We start from the raw sequence: 12,382 nt of genomic DNA on the forward strand, positions 1-12,382 counted from the left end.
ATTTGATCTGAGCATGCGTGGCACTTGGTCCGATGAAAATGCTCTACACATGATCGGATTAGGTCCGTGCAGCCCAGTTGGTCGGGAAATTTTTCCAACATGTTGGAAAATTGGGTCGGACGGAGATTCGGACGGAATCAGTCCGATGCATACCACACACAGTCGGATTATCCGACGACACGGTCCGATAAGACGCAATCCGACAGATTATCCGACCGCGTGTACAAGGGCATACACATTTCACGTGACACATCTGCAAAGTTCGGCAAAAAATGGGCCTGTTGGATTCACTTCAAGTCCACCCCGACCTATGCTAGTATCCTTAGACAACAAACTTAGCCCAAGATCAGCTACTACCCGTGAACAACTATAAACAATAAGAAAAACCCCGAAAGAAGGAGAATATCCTGAAAACACCTCAAGCCCCAGGAGGTGAGACCACCCTCCCACTCCCCCCTCACCCCCATTTTTTTCCTTCTCCCTCTCCCTGAATTATTTATGCCCAAACTCACACCTCTGACCCAATATCTCCATAATATTGATATTTCCACTTGGAGATCATACTTCTAAAGCCGCGTACACACATAGCCGTCTGTCCGACGTACTTAGTCCGGCGGACTTCCCGCCAGACTGTCCGTCGGACTTTCCGAACGGGCTACTTGCCCACACACGGCACTTTTTCAGCGGACTAATACGGCGTATTAAGTCAGCCGTACTATCCACCCTACTTTTGAAATGAACAGACTCGCCTACACACACGGAGGAAAGTCTGCCTTATTTCGAGCGCGTCTCCAGGTAGGCGGGGCTCATGAGGGAGACGCCACCTGGTATGGACTTAAAGGGGACCCCAACGACGAAAAAAATCGGCGTGGGGGTCCCCCCCAAGTCCACAACAGACCCTTGTCCGAGCACGCTACCCGGCCGGCCAGGAAAGGGGGGGCGAGCGCCCCCCTAATGAGCCGTACCAGGCTGCGTACCCTCAACATGGGGGGTGCCTTGGGGAAGGGGGGGCCGCGCGGCCCCCCCACCCCAAAGCACCTTGTCCCCATGTTGATGAGGACAAGGGCCTCTTCCCGACAACCCTGGCCGTTGGTTGTCGGGGTCTGCGGGCGGGGGGCTTATCGGAATCCGGGAGCCCCCTTTAATAAGGGGGCCCCCGGTTACCGGCCCCCCCACCCTATGTGAATGAGTATGGGGTACAATGTACCCCTACCCATTCACCTGTAAAATAAAAGTACAAAAAAAAAACACAACACATGAGATAAAATACTTTATTGCACAGCTCCGGGGGTCTTCCGTCTTCGGGGGAAGATAGCGGAGGAGTCCAGCGAGAAGACCCCCGAAGACGGAAGACCCCCGGAGCTGTGCAATAAATTATTTTATCTTGTGTGTTGTGTTTTTTTTGTACTTTGTTTTACAGGTGAATGGGTAGAGGTACATTGTACCCCATACTCATTCACATAGGGTGGGGGGCCGGTATCCGGGGGCCCCCTTATTAAAGGGGGCTCCCGGATTCCGATAAGCCCCCCGCCCGCAGACCCTGACAACCAACGGCCAGGGTTGTCGGGAAGAGGCCCTTGTCCTCATCAACATGGGGACAAGGTGCTTTGGGGTGGGGGGGCCGCACGGCCCCCCCTTCCCCAAGGCACCCCCCATGTTGTGGGCACGCGGCCTGGTACGGCTCGGGGGGGGGGGCGCTCGCTCGCCCCCCTTTTCCTGGCCGGCCGGGTAGCGTGCTCGGACAAGGGTCTGTTGTGGACTTGGGGGGGACCCCCACGTCGATTTTTTTCGGCATTGGGGTTCCCCTTTAAGTCCATACCAGGCGGCGGGGCCAGCGAAGTCTCCTTCGCGGGCCCCGCCTACCTGGAGACCCGCTCGAAATGAGCGGACTTTTCTCCGGGCAGGAAAAGTCCACTCATTTCAAAAGTACGGCGGACTGGCATACACACGGCCGGATTGTCCGCCGAAATGCGAGTCCGGCGGGAAGATTGGAGTGCAACACTGCATTCTAAGTCCGCCATACTTTCGGGTCAAAAAAGTATGCCGGAGGCTACATACGGGGGGATTGTTTGGCGGACTTGAGTTTGCCGGACTTTTCCACCCGCTTGTTTGATCGTGTGTACGCGGCATAAGCCCATTGTCTGCAGATTTGGTCTTGTATTGTATTACTGTTATTATTTTATGGTGTCAGACTTGTTATGCAAGGATGTACCAATACTAATTTGATTGATTTTCTATCTATAATTGTTTTTATATATTTTTGTTTAAATAAATGTAACCACTTTTAGACTATTTCTAGTTTATCTATCCATGTTCCTTTAAAAGTACAAATAATTAAAATTCTCATCTCTTTATAAAAAAACAAAATGTAATAAAAAAGAAAATGGAAAAAAATCAGAGTCCCTGATCACCACCACACCAGTTTTTATGATGACTTTGTACTACATTGGTGACAGTATGTAAAAAAGAATTGTGAAAAAAAAAATTCTATTCAAAAATTTGAATCTCTTTATTTTCCAAAAATTGTGACAAATGACAACTTCAAAAAACCTGCCATGCCTCTCAAAAAAATACCTTGGAATGTCTGCATTCCAAAAGGGGTAATTTAGGGGTTATTTGTACTGTCTTGGTATTTTAGGGCCTCAAGAAATGAGGCCGTCAATACATCAGTATTGATCGATATTCAAATATACAGTATATACCATACATCGTTTGTGGAGTCTTTAATATACACTAATGTAGCACCCTGGAGTTTAGTCAGGGTTGCTCCTCAAAATGTACTTGCCAGGAATAGTCATCTTGACTAATTGTTAGCGATCTGTTCATTTCTCCCTAAGTTTGGCCTTGTTGCACTTTTCTCTTCTACCAGTATGTGGCCGGGTTCCTGGTGGTACTAGATACGAGAATGGCAACGCAGGCTCAGATTATGGGTATATGGGGTATTTCAGCCAATGAGCAGGGGTTTTCTTGGATCCCTGGGCCTGCTGGGAAAGCCTATATATTTGGGTGGAGTCAGGTGATCGGTGTTCTGTGCCACCTGTCTGGTTGGATGTGTATTTTACTGCCTGGGCTGCTAGGCCAGAGATTGGGCCTATCCTGGGCACATCTGGCTGCAAGGCTGTCTGAGGGCCTATTCAGAAGCCAGAGAGCACCGCAGTGTTGGGATTGTGGCTTGCAGTCCAACCAGAAGTGATAGTTCTGCCGGCCGGAGAACCTGTCATGGTCGGAGGTAGAGGGGAAGCTGTCACCACTTAGGGACCAACCACCTTATTACCAGGGACCACAGTGAGTAACTGAAGCAAGTACCGGAGCAGCATTTTCACCAATGGGATGGTGAAGAATCTGGAAACTTCAGTGGGTATCAAGCTATGGACCCAGCCAGCAGAAGTGACGCTTGCAGAGCAGCCTTGTGTGTCAAGCCAGGGACCGAGCAGGCCAGTGGGGTGAAGCCTGAGAGGTATCTTGCTTGCCAAGCTAGGGACCCAGCAGAGAGGCTGGGGTGACGCTTGAGGAAGTTACCATCATCATGGGCGTCCGCAGAACTTTTTCCAAGGGGGGGCATCATTTTAAGGCCTCTCATGCTCCGCCCCTTTTCGACAATCTCATGAAAATCTTTCCACTGGTAATACATTTGTGTTATATAACAGATAATTCATCTTCACTTTGTATTGGGAGTGACTCTGGCGGCTGTGTTCCAGGCCCATATAGCCTAGAGAATGGACATCTTTTTACATTGCAATACATCTGTTGTGGCCATATTTTGATCTCATACTGTCACTGTATTGGCTGTTTTCATCAAGATAAAAATATGGCAACAACAGATGTATTGCAATGTAAAGAGATGTACATTCTCTAGGCTATATGGGCATGGTACCCAGCCACCTGAGTAACCTTGCAGACGCCCATGCTTTCAAAAACCACCCCTGGAATTTTTTTTATACCAGCCTCACAGCATTATTATACCAGCCCAACAGCATAACGTCATTATTTTCTTGTTCATGAAAGGGAAAACCATACATTTTAAAGCACATTTGATGAAGAGAGATATAGATATGAAATCACATAGGGCTTTTTATATATATATATATATATATATATATATATATATTCAAATTCCAGTTAATAGTGGTAAGTGATCAATCATCAAGGGGGACCCCAGAAACTCAGAACGTGTGGGGGGGGGACCACCTTCTGCAGAAAGAATACTCTAAGGTAAGGGGGGTGGGTTACTAATATAAGGAGGAAACCCTTTATATCAGTGCCCCTTACATTATCGTATTCACTCCCCCCTTACATCAGTGACCCCCGACTGGCCTGTCGGTGCTTTCACTGACCTCCTCTCAGGTGCACTGTGCAGGGCTCAGTCAGTCGGCTCCAGCTTTGAGGTCTTATCCTATAGTCTCCTGTCCACAGTCCACACAAGTCTGACTTCTGCCATGACCCCCATCCCGGCGGTGCTCCCACTCTTGACTCCTCTCCAGACTCCTTCAGAGACTTCAGACATGCTACAGCAGATGGACAGAGACTGCAGACTTGATGCAAGAGCTCAATGCAGCCTCACCAGTGCCCATCAAATTCAGCCTCACTGTGCCCATCAATGCAGCCTCACTGTGCCCACCAAATGCAGCCTCACTGTGCCCACCAAATGCAGCCTCACTGTGCCCACCAAATGCAGCCTCACTGTGCCCATCAAATGCAGCCTCACTGTGCCCATCAAATGCAGCCTCACTGTGTCCGTGAATGCAGCCTCACTGTGTCCGTGAATGCAGCCTCACTGTGCCGTGAATGCAGCCTCACTGTGCCGTGAATGCAGCCTCACTGTGCCCACCAAATGCAGCTTCACTGTGCCCTCCAAATGCAGCCTTACTGTGCCCTTCAAATGCAGCCTCACCATGTCCATCAAATGCAGCTTTACTGTGTGCCGTGAATGCAGTCTCACTGTGCCCATCATTGCAGCCCCTCCTGTGCCCCATGTCCCAGTCTGCAGTCCCTGTCTGTGGGAAGGTGTGTTGTTGATGCTCGGTACAGTACCTTGCATGCCAGCAGGATATCCATGACGGCCAGCAGCAGGCAGGGTCTGTTCTCGTTTTGGATGGGGACGGTGCTCCTTCCAGAGGATCTGTCTGCTGTGAGATTGAGTGGTCCCTGGCCACCTGCACCTTCAGCCGTCCTCATTTTCTGGCCCCAGTCAGCCTGCCCTCTGGTCCTGGGGAAGTGGAGAGCACTGGGTGGGAGTTGGAGAGAAGGGGGAGCAAAGAGTACTGGCGGGGTTTGAGAACACATGGGTGGGGGCAAAGAGTGAGGGAGAGTGGAGATCACAGGGGTGGGGAGCGGAGAGCGCTTGGGGGGAACTTGAGAGCACTGGGGGGGCCAACAAGAACAGGGGTAGAGAGCACGGTAGGCTGAGAGCACTGGGGGGGCTAAGAGTGTGGGGTGGTGAAGAGCACTGGGTTGGCAGAAAAACAGGGGTGGAGAGCACGGGGGCTGGAGAGTACTGGGGGGGTACAAAGAGCAGGGGGGAGTGGAGAGCAATGGGGGGGATCTTGAGAGCACCAGTGGGGGCCAGAAAGAACAGGGGTGGAAAGCACAGGGGACTGGAGAGCACTATGGGGGGTGGAGAGCACATGGGTGGGCGCAAAATGCAGGGGGAGTGGAGAGTACAGGGGTGGGGAGTGGAGAGTGCTGGGGGGGAACCAAAAAGAACAGGGGTGGAGAGCACGGAGGGTAGAGAGCACTGGGGGGGCTGGAGAGCACCAGGGGGGCAGAAAGAACAGGGGTGGGGAGTAAGGGGGGCTGGAGAGCACTGGGGTGGGGGCTGGAGAGTGATGGGGAGAGCTGAAGAGCACTGGGGGGGCGGAAAGAACAGGGGGGAGCATTGGGGGGAGTGGAGAGCACTGAGGGGAGAGCACTGGGGGGGGAAAAGAACAGGGGGAGAGAGGTGGGGTTGATGGAGACCACTGGGGGGGCAGGAGAGTGTGGCAGTGGAGGAGAGCACTGGGGGGGGCAGGAGAGTGTGGCGGTGGAGGAGAGCACTGGGGGGGCAGGAGAGTGTGGTGGTGGAGGAGAGCACTGGGGGGGCAGGAGAGTGTGGTGGTGGAGGAGAGCACTGGAGGGGGTGGCAGGAGAGTGTGGTGGTGGAGGAGAGCACTGGGGGGGCAGGAGAGTGTGGTGGTGGAGGAGAGCACTGGGGGGGCAGGAGAGTGTGGTGGTGGAGGAGAGCACTGGAGGGGGTGGCAGGAGAGTGTGGTGGTGGAGGAGACCACTGGGGGGGGGGGCAGGAGAGTGTGGTGGTGAAGGAGAGCACGGTGGTGGAGGAGAGCATGGGGGGCAGGAGAGTGCGGTGGTGGAGGAGAGCACAGGGGGGGCAGGAGAGTGCGGTGGTGGAGGAGAGCACTGGGGGGGGCAGGAGAGTGTGGTGGTGAAGGAGAGCACTGGGGGGGCAGGAGAGTGCGGTGGTGAAGGAGAGCACTGGGGGGGCAGGAGAGTGCGGTGGTGAAGGAGAGCACTGGGGGGGCAGGAGAGTGCGGTGGTGGAGGAGAGCACTGGGGGGGGGGCAGGAGAGTGCGGTGGTGGAAGAGAAGAGCACTGGAGGGGGGCAGGAGAGTGCGGTGGTTGAAGAGAGCACTGGGGGGGGCAGGAGAGTGCAGTGGTGGAGGAGAGCACTGGGGGGGGGGGCAGGAGAGTGCGGTGGTGGAGGAGAGCACTGGGGGGGCAGGAGAGTGCGGTGGTGGAGGAGAGCACTGGGGGGGCCAGGAGAGTGCGGTGGTGGAGGAGAGCACTGGGGGGGGGGCAGGAGAGTGCGGTGGTGGAGGAGAGCACTGGGGGGGCCAGGAGAGTGCGGTGGTGGAGGAGAGCACGGGGGCAGGAGAGTGCGGTGGTTGAAGAGAGCACTGGGGGGGCAGGAGAGTGCGGTGGTGGAGGAGAGCACTGGGGGGGCCAGGAGAGTGCGGTGGTGGAGGAGAGCACTGGGGGGGCCAGGAGAGTACGTGGTGGAGGAGAGCACTGGGGGGGCCAGGAGAGTGCGGTGGTGGAGGAGAGCACGGGGGGCAGGAGAGTGCGGTGGTTGAAGAGAGCACTGGGGGGGCAGGAGAGTGCGGTGGTGGAGGAGAGCACTGGGGGGGCCAGGAGAGTGCGGTGGTGGAGGAGAGCACTGGGGGGGCCAGGAGAGTGCGGTGGTGGAGGAGAGCACTGGGGGGGCCAGGAGAGTGCGGTGGTGGAGGAGAGCACGGGGGGCAGGAGAGTGCGGTGGTGGAAGAGAAGAGCACTGGAGGGGGCAGGAGAGTGCGGTGGTTGAAGAGAGCACTGGGGGGGCAGGAGAGTGCGGTGGTGGAGGAGAGCACGGGGGGCAGGAGAGTGCGGTGGTGGAAGAGAAGAGCACTGGAGGGGGCAGGAGAGTGCGGTGGTTGAAGAGAGCACTGGGGGGGCAGGAGAGTGCGGTGGTGGAGGAGAGCACTGCAGCCCCCCCCCCCGATCCTCCTATCCAGGCACTGTAGCATGCATGGACATCTACTCCTCTGGATCACAGCGCTGGATGGCTGTGTTCGGCGGCCGCTCTGTAACACAGCCCCGCCCCCCCCCCCCCAGACCAGCTCATGTGATAGGCGGAACATTGACTACTATCACACGAGCTGGTCTGGGGGGGCGGGACTGTGTTACAGAGCGGCCGCCGAACACAGCCATCCAGCGCTGTGATCCAGAGCGGACTTAGAAATAAAAAATGCAGCATGGCGGCGGCGGCGGCGGCGGTAGCAACACCTTGGGGATTCCAGGGGGGGCACTTGACCCCCCTTGCCCCCTGCTGCGGACGCCCATGACCATCATGAAGATTTGAGGAGCTCAAGGGATTCTGTGGCAGTGAATCTGTGGGTCTAGTGAGAGACCGGGAGCTCACTGGGCTGAAGAACTACAAGGAGTGATTGTAGTGGAAGTGAAAGGACTGTTACGCTTTGTGTTAGGAACTGTTAAAGACTGTTGCCATAGGAGACAGCATTCCTGCATGTGCAGATATGGCATCTTGCTAGATGCCTTTCCCTGCATGGCTGTCCTCCTATTGAAGTCTTGGAGTCTGCCAATTGAACTTGCAACTACTTAAGGGTGTCCTAACCCTTTTTCCCCCAAATGTTTAAGAGAAATCAAAGTCTCTTTTGCATCCAAGAAGTGTCTGGTGCCCAATAACTTTAACCACCTTGCACTCACCAAGCCTCACAACCCACCATATACAGAAGGATGTAAGCTATCTCTGGCTCTGGAGGTTCTCATTAGACCGAAGGAGGCCTGGAACCTTGGTACACCGATCTGGGTTATTTTCACCAAGAATACAGGTTGGCCTAAATTTATGAAGAAGGATTATTTATCTTGGGATCCAATGAGAGAACAAACCTAACACTTCAGAGCAATGTATTTGGGATAGGACTAGACAGTGACCCCAGGCTAAACCATCCTAGAATGGTCAGATGGACTGGGAGGACAGGATAGGTGTCACATCAGAAACTAGTTATCCTTATTAAGATAATAGTGTGGGGGTTGTATCATAAGAAGATGTTCTCAACAAAGCCAGGAATGTGTCCATCAAATTACCCAGAATGCTCTGTAGACCATCAATCCTCTTGCTATTTTTGGATGGGCTGATGTACCTCTAATTATATTGTGTCCAAGATGGCAACTCAAACATTGCAGGATTTAAGCATCCAATGGGAGATGTCGGCCACTCAAAGTGGCTGCTTGGGAGGAACCTAGTCCTCAATAGGCTCCTGCCAACCTGATGAAACAACGCAGAGCCCCTTTCAGTACAGAGGAAAAATTACAGCACTGCACTTGCCTACATGGGCTTTTATTAAAACTTGTGGTGGCAGATACGGTGGATGTAAAGGGTTAACTGTGGTGTTAACCAGCCACTGTGACAATCACTCTCAATCTGCATGGCACTTATTGGTATTGGTGTCAGTGGTAGGAATAGTACATCATCATTGGTGTTTGAGGAGGAATACTGCACCATCATTGGTGTCAGTGGAAAAATAGTGCCCCATAGTTTGTGCCAGTGGGAGGAGTAGTGTACCATCTTAGCATCAGGAGGATGAATAGTCCCCCGTCATTGGTGTCAGTGGGAGTAATAGTGCTCCATCATTGGTGTCAGTGGGAGGAATAGTGTCCCATCATTGGTGTCAGTGGAAGGAATAGTGTCCCATCATTGGTGTCAGTGGGAAGAATAGTGTCCCATCATTGGTGTCAGTGGGAAGAATAGTGCCTCATCATTGGTGTCAGTGGGAGGAATAATGCCCCATCTTTGGTGTTAGTGGAAAGAATAGTGTCCCATCCCTGGTGTCAACTGGAGCAGTAGTGGCCAACTTTTGGCATAAGTGGGAGGAATAGTGCTCCATTATTGATGTCTATGGGAGCAATAGTGTCACATCATTCGTGTCAGTGGGAGGAATAGCGACCCATCATTGGTCTCAGTGGGAGGAATAGTGACCCATCAGTGATATCAAAGGGAGGAATAGTGGCCAATTGTTGGCATCAGTGGGAGGTATAGTTTCCCATTATTGATTTTAGTGGAAGAAATAGTACCCCGCCATTGATGTGAGAGAGAGGAAAGTACCCCATCATTGGTGTCAGAGGGAGGAATAATACCGCATCAGTGTTGTCAATGGGAGAAATAGTATCCAATCAATGATGTTAGTAGAAGGAATAGTGCCTCATTATTTTGTGTCAGTGGGAAGGATAGTGCCCATTCATTGGTGTCAGTGGAAGGAATAGTGGCCCAGGCCCTGGAGAACACCTGTACTGAGAGAAACATGGAGGCCACTATTACTAAACTAACCTTCTAAGATGTTAGTTGCCTGGCTTTCTCTGGTTTCAATATTCACTGAGACAGTGACTTGGAATCTGCTAACAGAAAAGTCAGCATTCCTGATCTGTATACTTTTTTTTCCAATTCAGATTCCACTGGATCAGCATGACAGCCCGAGTAACTACAGCTAGAACATGCTATTGGGTTTTGCTCTTTGTGCAGAGTTAATATTACCTGTTCAGACCAGCAAACAAGAGAGAGGATATGTTTCTTGAGCTACAGGAAGTCTTCACACTCTCCCCACACAGTTTATTGGCTGAATTTAACCACAGTTGTCCAATGGTGGTCCAGAAACTGAAAACAATAAAAAGAAAACTAAACAGTTTGTAAATTCTTAGGTGTTGTGCTGCCCCTCTCACCCTGCAGCCCTAGACTCTGGCCTGCATGTGTCATTATGGCAAGTCAGCTGGGTTGTCCTTAAAAAACATAATCAAATACAGAGTTGTCTAGTTTTAGCAGCACTCTAGGTACCATGCCCCCCATCTTATCTTCTGGTGTCACCAAAAGGCCAGCTGTCTCTTCCAGGTTCATTGAACCAACCCCCTGATGACATGCAGTGAAGCATGTGCAATGTGGTAGATATTGACCGATGCATGCTCAGATTGACCTGAAGCCTCCTGTGATGCTTGACGTCAGTATCTCATGAGACTTCGGGCAGGAGGGTGTCCAAACACAGAACTCTGCTCCACGATAACAGGACACCACGTGTTTTACTACACACTACAATATGTAGGTATCTGCAGATAATAAGAGGAGATAGATACTATACTAGCTGTGGAACTATTACTATCAGACTTTCACCGTCATTATTAAGATGTCACATACTTGTGATTAGCAAAGTCCAGCCCAAAGTTCACCTGGATGCACATGATTCTATTATCAGCCTAGGATCAGGTAATAATAACTGTGTCTCGTAGACTATTCATGTGAATCTGACCTGATAGAAAACGGGTACTGCAGGAAATATGAGGGCTGCCATTGCTGACTTCCTTCTGAAAATGCTAGTTGCTTTGCTCTTGGCTTTCTCTGGCTTAAAACTCAACATACACATTACAATATGGCAATACAAATTATCTTTGGAGTTACCAAAACTATGTAATAGGAGCAGGGCCGCCTTTAATATTGATTGGACCCTGGGCAAAAAATTTCTTGGCCCCCCTCCCCATGCAATTTCAAGCTCCACCTGCTCTGAGACATACAATAAATAGCAGCTAGACTTAAAATCAGTTTACTGTATCAGATCAGGCAGCAAATGCGATTGGGTGCCAGCGGTTACAGCATATCATTACTGCATACTGACTGGTTGCTGGAGGTTACAGCACACATTACGGCTCACTGATTAGTTGCTAGATGTTACAGCAAATGATTTCTTCTTGTTAATTGGTTGCTAGAGACCACTGTACAGTAATATTGCTCACTGATTGGTTGCTAGAGGTTACAGCACATCATCTCCTAACTGCAGGGGGGGTGATCTACATATGAATGCCATCTTTATTTACATATCAATGCCACCGTCTGCAGCTGTTTACTTATGAATGCCGCCGCTATTAACATATGAATGCCAGCTATTTACATATAAACACAGGGCCTGCAGGTGAGTCATCTGTACACAACAATAGGGCAAAGCTGGACAGCAATAGTACCAGCACTTCACACTGAGATATCGGGACATAGCATGGAACTAAAACTTCAAGGGACAAGGGAATTTAAACTGAGATAGTTGGCAAGTATGAGGCAGATGCTTTGGGCCCCACAACAATGCAGGGCCCAGGGCAGCTGCCCCTGTTGCCCTGCCTTAAAGACGGCCCTGAACAGGAGGACCTACTTAAACTATACATTCAATCTGTATGAAGTCAGGCAGGCTCTTGTACTACATAGTTGTTGGTAAATCTAACGTAGATTGGACCACCTGATTCTAGAACAGTCATGCAGATCAGCAGTCAAAATCTTTTTTGATTCCATTCCTGTCTGACAACGTTATCAATACTGTGACAAATATCATGGGAAGTTGATTTTTAGCTGTAAATATGATGTTAGAGAATTTCCATTAAAAACAACAGCGGAGCCCAGTGGCAGCTTAGGGCATTCATTGTGTTACCATGCCAAGTCCAGCAAGCTAAACAAAAATGCCCCCTCTGTGTAGTACAGTCCTAAGGAGAGCCTTGATGTTGGCACATATAGAGCAGTGGCCTCCAAACTGCATCCCGGGCCAGAATGTTGCCCTTTGTCTGCCTTTATCTGGCCCTTGAGGCACTATTCCTCCCACTGATATGAGACACTATTCTGCCAATTGATATCCACAATGGTCCACCATTTCTCCCACTGACACCAACAATGGGGTACTATTCCTCCCAATGATGCAAGAACCACTATTCTTTTCTCTCATACAAAAATATAGTGATGTTTACTCCCACTGATGCCAGTAAATTTTCCACTCCAGCTGGCCATAGCCCCCCTCCCTAAAGTCTAAAGGACAATAAACTGGTCCCGTTTGAAAAGTTTGGAGACCCCTGATATAGAGTAATGAATAATTTG

Source organism: Lithobates pipiens, unplaced genomic scaffold, assembly GCF_037356315.1.
Source record: "Lithobates pipiens isolate NorthernLeopardFrog02 unplaced genomic scaffold, aLitPip1_a1.2 Scaffold_8, whole genome shotgun sequence".
NCBI lineage: Eukaryota > Metazoa > Chordata > Amphibia > Anura > Ranidae > Lithobates > Lithobates pipiens.